Raw genomic sequence first — 10,489 nt, 5'->3', positions numbered from 1 at the left:
GTGCAGGTGCGGGTGCTGTAAATAGCAGTATAATTATTGTTATTATCATTTTTAATTTATAGTTTTTGGTTGTTAATGAGAATCAATTTGAAGTGTCGGATGAATAAGATTGAATGATATTTTTTTTAAGAGTTGATTTTAATGAGTATAAAGTAGAACAAGATTTAATATTGTCTGCAAGATTATTCCAAATGTCTGGACCATGATGTCGAATTGATTTAGAGGTAATTAACAGTCTGGGGTTTGTGAGATGAAAGTTTCCAGATGTACGAGTTGGGTAGGTATGGACAGAACTATTGAACTTAAACATGTCATCAAAAGACGATGGGAGTAGATTATTGATATACTTAAACATAATGATAGCAACTTGAAGAGTGTACAAGTCGGCAACTTTCAGTGTTTTCTGTTTGAAAAATAAAGGGTCAGTGTGAGCCAGGTAATGCGATCCTGTACAAATGCGAATAATTCTCTTTTGTAATCTAAAAATAGAAGTCAGCTTTGTAGAGCCACAATTAGCCCAAACAACGTTACAATAGGTTATGTACGGGAGTACTAAGGAATTATACAATAGGAATAAAGTTTTAAGAGGCAAGATAAATTTTAACTTAGAAATAATTCCAATGCTTCTTGAAATACACATTGTAATATGGTGCAGATGCTCATTCCAAGATAAAGCTTCATCTATGATGACCCCTAAAAATCTAGAGTGCGTTTTACGTTCTAATGACTTGCCGTCAATCTGTAAGTGAATTTGAGTGTTAGAATTATGAGAATGATGTTGAAAATATATGTAATGAGTTTTTTGTGTGTTCAGAGATAATTTGTTAGCTTTGAACCACTGTGATACTTTATTTATTTCATGATTTAAAATATTGTATAAGGAAGTGAGATTTTTATGAGAAAAAAATATATTTGTGTCGTCAGCGAATAATATAAAAGATAAAATGGATGATGTATTAATAATGTCATTTACATATATTAAAAATAATAGTGGGCCTAAGATGGAGCCTTGAGGGACACCACAATGAACTAAAAGTGAATCAGAGTCGTGACCATTAAATGAGACGTATTGTTTTCGATTTCTTAAGTAATCTTTAAACCAAAGTTCGCTTCCAAGTTCTACTAAAGCATGAGAGCTTGTATATTGTTGCACATAACGGCAATCGATCCACTTCAACAACATATTACACTTGACCTGATTTCTGCTACACAGTGCATTAGAAGGCCTACTTTCGATGGCAAAACATAAAAAAAATTCCCCATCGTGGCTGGGGGCAAAGCCCTTCAATCCCTCCCCCCCCCCCCTGCTCAGTGGATGCCCCATACCTTTCATGCAAGCCATCAACCATTTAGCTATTCAAATTGTATAAATTTTCGGGGGGAGTTGTCCTTGGTCATGGTGATATCATTCAAATTTCTTCGAATTTTATGTTCGAATCGCACTGTGTTCAGACTATTCTTGAAAACTTGTAGAAGCGGTCGCCCCCACCCCCTCCCCCCCCCCCGGCGCCAGCACTATAATGCGAAATGACTAACGAAGACCTGTTGTCTCATTGCCCCCCCCCCCACACACACACACACACATGTCACATAGGCCTACACACGCCACCTTCTACACTAGATTACAAACAGCCGAGGGGGCATTCGAAATGGAAACGTAAAAAATTAATGCCTCGATAGTTTACTAACAGTCCCATATATTGACATTGAGCGCGTGTTTATTGTCACAACGTCTTGTAAATTTTATCAGGTTCACGTAGGGTTGTAGGACTGCAGAAGGACTTTCACAACTTCGTGATTTTTTTTTAAAGTCACATTGGTCGCTCCAAAGAAGCGAGCTATAGGGCATCATCTGCGGGTGGTGGCGTTGTTCGAGCCATAATGATAATGTCGGAAATTGTAAAATAGCATAATATATTCTTGCAATGATAATTGAAGCTACTCATGTCACAAAATAATCCCAAGTAGGGGCATATAGGCCTATCAAATCAAATCCATAATCCATTATAGGCCGCTAATCATGCTAGGGGCCTATGGAGTAAAAAAAAATGTTTCCCGGGGGGGTACAAAAAAGAAAGGATACGCTAAGGTATAGAGTAAAATATGAAAAAAAATCACGAAATTATTGAAATATGTTATAAACATAGATTTTCATTTTATGAAGGTCTAACTATTGGCTCACCTGCGATAGACCCCCACCCCTATACATTCTACCACCTCAAAATGTTTATTCTCACTACGTCACTTTTGTCGGTCTTCTCCCCTCCTCATTTCTTCCTCTTTCATCATTTCATCAAAAATATTTAAAAAAAATCACATATAGGCCGTCGCCCCCTATCCCCCTTTGACACCATCCCTGCATTTGCCAGAAGTTATCCATCTCCTTAAAAATAGTATACGAGCTGACAAAGAAACAGCTAAGCTTTGAGAAGTAAACATTTGGAATGAGTCACCTCTTTGGAGCCCCATGCTCTATCACACAGTCTCACCGTACCGAAAATATTCCAATTCGACCGATGGTATGTCATTGAAAATAACATAATAGCTTTCATCGTTCTGGGGTCGAATTCATTGGTCTGACTGTAGTATTATACGGGCCAAGAGAGCGATAAAACGAGAATAAATCGTGCTCATGACCCAATAAACGAAACGTGGGCTTTTAAATCCTGAACATGACGTGGTTACAGAAAACCCAAAGTCAGAGCTCAAAAGAAAAATTGTTCCTGAAGGTGCCCCCCCCCCCCCCCGACAAACTGTTTAAGAGGAAATAAAGGAAAATAAGTTTCTTGTTCGAGTCTTCTTTTTTAAAGTAAAATTTCATTTATCTTTTCTTTTTTATGAATAGTTCCGTAGAATGGAAAGCAAGACTGATTTTCATTCGTTTTCATTACGCTTTCACTATCCATGTCATGTGTCACTCGCGTACACCCCCCCCCCCCCCTCCATCAGCCAACTACATCTTCATCAATTACATTCAGATGGTAAATGTTTAGCATCCCAAAGTCTTTAAATCGTGTCAAAGATATTTAGACTAGATACGTCAAAGATCTTGTCATTGACAAACGCATCCACATGTAATGGATGAAGGGATGGATGTGACATTTCAAATTTCAATTCATAGTACCATGTATTAAAGAAGCGGTGTCTTTGGGTATTTTTATCCAATAACTAGATAAATCTTCATCATTCAGTCATATGAATAATTATTTCCTTCCATTTTCTCAAAATTTTAATTTTCCACAAAAATTCATGCGAATTCAACAAAAGAACCAAAAAAAATTCACGGTTTGTTTAAAAAAAGTAAAAGCAAGCACTCGTCGCGAAATACGACTAAGCTTATAGCAGGGAAGTGAACACTTCCCTGCTTATAGCATATCCAATAAATTTTAACACCTAAAACAATTCTAACATCTAACATTAAAAATATCATCGAATACACTTAACCATCAGGAGAATAAAAGAAAAGCTATCTCCTATTTTTAAAGGGGGCACCACGAGTAGTTTGAGTTTCCTCCATCGCCCCCTTGATCCTTAGATGGATGTAGAGATTGGTTCTGTAAACAGTTATGATGTCCCCATAAACTGACAATGATGTCCTGCTAAATTATATTGATGGTAGGCGGGACAAAGGACCCCCTTAGTCTCAGCTGTCTTCACAGCCTTGTGAAACCTTGAATCTTCGGTATTCTACTGCTTCCATTTTTTTTTACTTGTGACCCCTACCTGATCAGTACATAACGATTATGAAATCGAAAGGACGTCCCGAAGAAGGAGATGCGCCACAGAGGAGTGGAGCATATGGATATTCAAGTAGCGAAAAAGTTGATGAAAAAGTTTCATTTTTCAATTAATTCTATTTCACTCGATAAAAATAACATATATACAGGTAAATAAGAAATACATAATGGCAAGAAAGAACAAAACAAAGTAACGGAAATGATAATACAGTAAATAGTGTACAAAACAGGCTTCGAGTGTGGACTGGCATTATAAAGATCTGTTGGATCTTAGAAGTTCCTGCCCAGTAAAGAAAGAAAAATAAGGGATACAAAATAGAACATACAAAGACAAAAACATACAAGGGGAAAACAAACATTAACATAGTTAAAATGAAATGTTGCTTTCTAGAAAAATGATAGAAAAAAGGTAAAGGACTAGCGTATGTGGAGGGTCACAGAAAATCGACAGGTGAAATTATTCAATAAATTGATAGGCCTACAATGCTTAATCCTAAGAAGACTGGGGGATTTACCCCCCCCCCCTATCCCCTTCAACAAAATTTACACTATTTGTTTGTTATCAAGTCGATGAATAATAATAGCAGGGCCCGCTGGGAGAACAGTTTTCGGAACTGAAGTGGCTCCCTTGGGTAAATATACCGTTATTATTATTATTATATAATAAAAGCGGAGGAAATAGAAAAGAAGAGGGAAATCTGGGTCCTATTTCAGATAAAGTTACTGTGATAGCAACTCTTGCTGGAATGTCAACTTCCATTGGAAGAGCCAATCAGGATGCAGAATTTCCACTGTTGTCATGGTAGTTGACATTCCAGCAAGAGTTGTTATCATAATTATCAACGTTTTATGAAATGGAAACCCGGGGCTGTTTAATTGCATAATACGGCTATAATTCAATTGAGAAAGAAATGACGTCACATGTAGTTCTTGCCTCCTCCCCCCCCCCCCCCCACCCTGTTTATAAAAGTGTCCTCGTGCCGCCCCAGTCCCGAAGCAATAGCGAAAAGAGACAAACAAATTTCGGGAAGCTGATATTTCTATAAGTTTCTTTAAGAAAATCATAAATTAATGAGCAAACAAAGCGTGGATGCCAGAGTCTTCCACTAGTGGGCCCTATACAACAATGTTCCTAAGCGCTTAGCGCACTCCTGTCAACGCATCCTCGCTTGGAGGAAAGCATCAAAATTAGAGATGGATGAAAGAGAGAGGGGGTGAGGGTCTGAGATTGGTGAGAAGGGCTGTACTCAGGGGCGGATCCAGGGTTTTTCGAAAGGGGGAGGGCACATTTTCCCGAGGAAAAAAGATGACTAGCAAAAAAAAAGGGTTTCAACCCAAAATTAAGGGGATTTCATGCACGAAAATATTTGACAATAAAAAAAAGGTCTTCACTACGAAAGGGGGGCACACTTTTTTTTTAACGGCATTATTTTAATTGTGCCTCTCAAAAAGGGGGCACGGGCTAGCTGTGCCCCCCCCCCCCTGGATCTGCCAGTGGGTGTACTATTAAGCCTAAAATGACGCCTTAACTTAATTCCGATCAAGGAGCCTCGAAAAGCTCACCGATCTGACGACAGACAAAGTCCCACCATCGATGTTCCAACTACTACCTGTAATGGGCGTCGTACGTCGATTTATATAAAAGTGAACAAGGAGTGTGGAGGGGGCGAGGGCAGCTGGAATGGCCAGGCGCATTCAATGTATCCTCCAATTTAAACAATAATATCAATATCATTAGGCCTACCTTTATAATTATTATGGTTGATTTACCGACATGTTCCTTTTCATATTCAACATGCAGGATAGCTTCTAGAGCGGAGGTTTACGTGAGTCGCAGGGGGGGGGGCGCTCCCCCTTCCCCAATATAGATGCACTTGACCGTGGTTATGGTCAGTGTCGGGAATGGGGAGCCTTTCACGGATAGTCTTGTCAAAGATTAGTGTTACAAGCTACTATCCCTCCATCTGATTGGCCGACGGCAAATTCGCCAGCAAAACTTATACCTGTTTAAGATTTGGATTTGACAGGTGTGTTTGTGTAGTAAAGCTTATAGGATCATAACCGAGCGAACTTTCCATCCCTCCACCAACCGCAATTAAAGGTAAATATTGTCGTTTGATTGATCGAGAACAGGTATGCTACTGTTCTGGATTTGATTCCTGCTACCCCCCCCCCCCCCGAAAACCCCAGAAATCTTGGGAAAATGGTACCCCCCAAAATATTATGAAGGTCACTCACGAGTGCCATATGCTATACGCTTCACTCGTTCATAGTCAATAATTATGGTCATTTTTGGGGGGGAAACGTTCCTTATGGGGTACAACAAATATGAAAGAAAATGAAGCACGACAAAAACTTAGTAACGACACCCCAAGAAGAACAACATCAACAACATAACCGTTGTTGATAGGCCCTTCCTAATAAGCTCCTTGCTCATTTTAAAAAAATATTATGGATACTTTTGAAAAATGATTTTGTCGTTTTAACTTATAAACCAAGGAGAACTAAATCACATGAAATTGAATGTATTTGTATCGAATGTGTTTGTTCACATAGCTAGAGCTTTTTGCACATGTGACATGCCAGAAATAGTGATGACTGACTCGATACTTTAGCATTGAAATGACGTGCCTTTTTACGAATCGATAAAAATCAAATGTTAATTACATTAATCATTTAAATAAGTGGCTGTTAACAATATCTACCCAATTCATTGAAATAATCTCCTTATTATATCATAATCTGTTTATCAATCAGTCACCGGTGTTCGATGAATGAAAAATGTCCATCATCTACCATTAGTACTTTTTTTTTCTTTACCCCATTCTTTCCAATTAGAAATGAAATTCCGTTTATACTTTGTCCTCACTCTCCGGTTTAAAGGTATATCAAGGTTTATACCAGGATTTTCCAAAAGGGGGGGCACATTTTTCCGAGGATAAATTTGACAAGCAAAATAAAAAAAAGGTTTTTGACCAAAAATTAATGATATTTCGATATTTCGTCCCCGAAAAAAATTTGACAAGAAAAAAGAAAAAAGGGTCTTTACTATCAAAGGGGGGGGCACACTTCTGTTTTAATGCCATTATGGCATTTTCACATTACAAATTTTAATTTTGCTTCTCAAAGGGGGGGCGCACGGGCCGGCTGAGCCCCCCCCCCCCCCCCCCCCCTGGATCCGCCAATGGTTTATACGTTGTATATGAAGCTTGTACACAACAATTGCCTTTTTTCAGCTATTGAAATCTGAACTTCTGACTTTATATCGTCACAGCCCTTGAGGCCAAATTCACACCATTCTCCTCCGAGTCCACCTCATAAATAATTCATTTCCTTCCTCAGCCACAGGACGGTGAATTATAATCGCAAATAATTTGGATTACCTCGAGTTATTTGAAGTAATTACAACGAAATGCCGCAATGAACCGGTTAATGATCACCGGAGGCCTTAAACGGTTAATACTAATTATCCGGTTGAGAAGATGGAATTGGCATGACGGTGATTGTTGCCATCACTGCCGGATTGAATAGGGGTCTTAAGTTAGTTGAAGTAATTACAACTCAAGACACAATCAACCGGTTAATGATAACGGAAAGCACACCGTCCTTTAAACGGTTCATATGAATTAACCGGTTAAGAGGATTGGCATGACGGTTATTGGCATGACGATTATTGTTCTAATCACTGCCGGATTGAATGAGGGCCTTTCCCTTTCACGAACCGACGAACACAACAACGAATGCATAAGGCACATAATGATTGAATTCGTATTAATTCGCTTTTAAGGGCCCCGGTTTTCGAGTCGCATCGCTTGTAGGGCCCTGGAAACAATTTTTTGACTGGGGGGGGGGTGCTGATGTCAATTTGACAAGCAGGTTTCACTCCAAAATGAAGGTCATTTTCGTCCCGAGAAATTTGACAAGCCAAAAAAAAAAGGTTTCACCGCGAAAAAACTATGGTCATTTTCGTCAAGAGCAATTTGACAAGCAAAAAAAAAGGTTTCTGCAAAGAATATAGGACATTTTTGTTACATTTCTCCATTTTGTCACACCTTCCAAAATTTCTTGGGGTGCTGCCTAAAGAAAATATACACGCAGCGCCCCCAAGGGAAATCTTGGGGGTGCTTCAGCACCACAGCACCCCCACTTCCCAGGGCCTTGATCGCTTGGCAGATTTTTCGCCTCCTGATAAAAGTCGAGGATCGAACCGTTTCCCCTGAGTTTTTTGTTTGGCCCCAGGAATGTTGTGGGACCATCGCCTTCACTCAAATGAGTTTAGCTAGTGGTGTACAGATGCAATGCAAAAACTCCGGTGTTGATTTAACACCAGCCCGGAATCTACATAATATGTCCACATCAGAGAAGTATTGAAACAACACCAGTTTGGAATCAAACCGATGCTGTTTAAATACTAATTGGTGTATATAAACACCTTTCTGGTGTTAGACCAAAACGAAAATTGTTTAAAACTTCTCTGTAGTGGACATATATATATTCCTGGCTGGTGTGAAATCAACACCGGAGTATTTTGCAGTGTGGGGACTTGTGGGACACTGGACCCCCCAAAAAAAAAAAGTTCCATAAACGAAGGGGAAAAGGAAGGTAAAAAATAATGAAAATGGGTGAAATAGGAATTTATTCTTTCTAATAATGACTTGTCAAATCTATCACCAATTTAGATTTTCATGGTTAGCAAGTCAACAATTTTTGCTCGCTCGCGCTGCTACCTCATGACTGTTCAATACGTCATCCTTTCCCCCTTATTTTGGGGACTCATTATACCACTTTCATATGAAAATTAATATAATGGTATGTATGATATCATCGATTTTCGTGTAATCAGCTGATGATTTATATTGCTGAAATATGAATACTGTTTCTTTTGCTTCCTTGAGGGTAAATCGGCTCTCAAAGTTGAACGTTTGGGATAAAATCCTGGGAATTTTAGCCCTTGGCAATTTGAGTGCCAAAAATTGCGACGGATTTCGACTGCGGCATATATCAAAACACAAGCTGAAAGATAATATTGTCGGTATTCCTCGGCATCCCTCGGCGTTTGTCGGCATTCCTCGGCATTCTTCCGTATTTTGTCAGTATTATTACTAAGAAGGCTTGAGATCTAACACTGCTTTAATATGTATGCACACGCGCACTTGGACATGTTGGAGGCAAGGGGCTATCGCCCCTAGAAATATATATTATTTTATTGCACAAACGTCCATCCAACTAGTACACCGGTGTCCTGTTTCATTAAATACTTGTTTTAATATCAAACCCATAATATTAATATAACAAGTATCAGCATATCAAATGGAATGATTTCTGTAGCCTGTGCTAGTACCAGACTGGGTTCACGTTCATATACACAGGTAGCGCCTTTTCTGTTATATTTTAGTTACATTATGTCATATTTTGGTTTATGTTATTGTTATAATTGAACCATTTTAACTGTCCTATTTTATTTCTTTGTAATTTAAATGCGCATAGAGAACTATACAAGTTATTATGCGCTTAATAAAAACCCTCTTACTATTATTATTGCAAAAAAAATTTACGTGCAGCAACTTACATGGAACAGGTCCAAGATCCTTTCACTTTAATCCGAATACGAAAAAAAGGCTTTCAGAATAAGCTCGATCGTTTTGCTTTCTCGCTTTTATGCCCTATATTGAACATTTTCGCTCCCAGTGGACAAAAACTCCACACAACACGTTCCCTTTCTCTCTCTCTATCTTTAATCTTTCTCATCCCTTTCCTCATCTGCCCCCTCCCCGCCCCTCCCCCCTCTCCCTCTCTCTCTCTCCCCCTCCCTCCCAATCTCTCTGGGATTGATGGCACGTCATAAATACAGGTCACACGTGTGATCGATTGCCTGGATCTTCTTTTTATGACTGCAATCTTTGTTCTCTGACATTTTGTGAAGAAAAAAAAATCACGATGGACGGTCGTCGGCCCCTGTTGGTCTTTCCGATCATTCAGGATCGTTCGCAAGGTGGTGATGGAGGTACGAAGGGGGAGGGGGGGTGCTCGGCCGGGAGGGGGTCATGATCAAGGTTAGCAACGTTTGTATGCTATCATGAAATGGGTAAATTCGCCGCACATCTCACAGTCTCGGAAAGTAGGCCTACTTGGAAAGTTTGTGATATTGTGAAAAAAGTATTCCGTTTCTCAGTTTCATTTCGGCGGATTCAGTTTGAAAGTTCTAACAAGCTGCGCTTGAACGGAGCTTGAAGTACCACATTTGGCATGCATGTAAAAATATGTAAAGTAGGCATAACTTAGCATAACGTTTCAAACGATACGGCACCCCACCCATCGTAGAAATTGAGCTTAATATGTTAAGCCCCCATCGACCAGTTTCTTAATCATTTTTTAGGACAATGATAACAAATATTTACCTGATTTTGATATTATCTTAATATTTTTCATCATTACTGTTTTTATTATCCATTTATGTACTCATCTATTTTTGTTCATTCATTCATTTATCATTATATTTTTATAATTGGGGGTGGGTGTGCTTTCTTGCGAATTGAATGCTAGCCCCATGGTCCCCATCGGCACCGCGTTTGTGATATTCTTTGCCAGATTGTCAGAAAGCTTATCTTTGTTGGATATAAAAGAGCATAATTGGTCTCTAGTGAATAATTCATATTTCGTTTACTTATTACAGACGGAAATTGCAGTGAGAGGGAATCATGAAGAAAAATATCTTGTGTGGTTCGAGTAAGACACATAAGTAATATTGTGAG

Source organism: Lytechinus pictus, chromosome 9, assembly GCF_037042905.1.
Source record: "Lytechinus pictus isolate F3 Inbred chromosome 9, Lp3.0, whole genome shotgun sequence".
Classification (NCBI taxonomy): Eukaryota; Metazoa; Echinodermata; class Echinoidea; order Temnopleuroida; family Toxopneustidae; genus Lytechinus; species Lytechinus pictus.
This window is presented reverse-complemented; position numbering follows the sequence as displayed.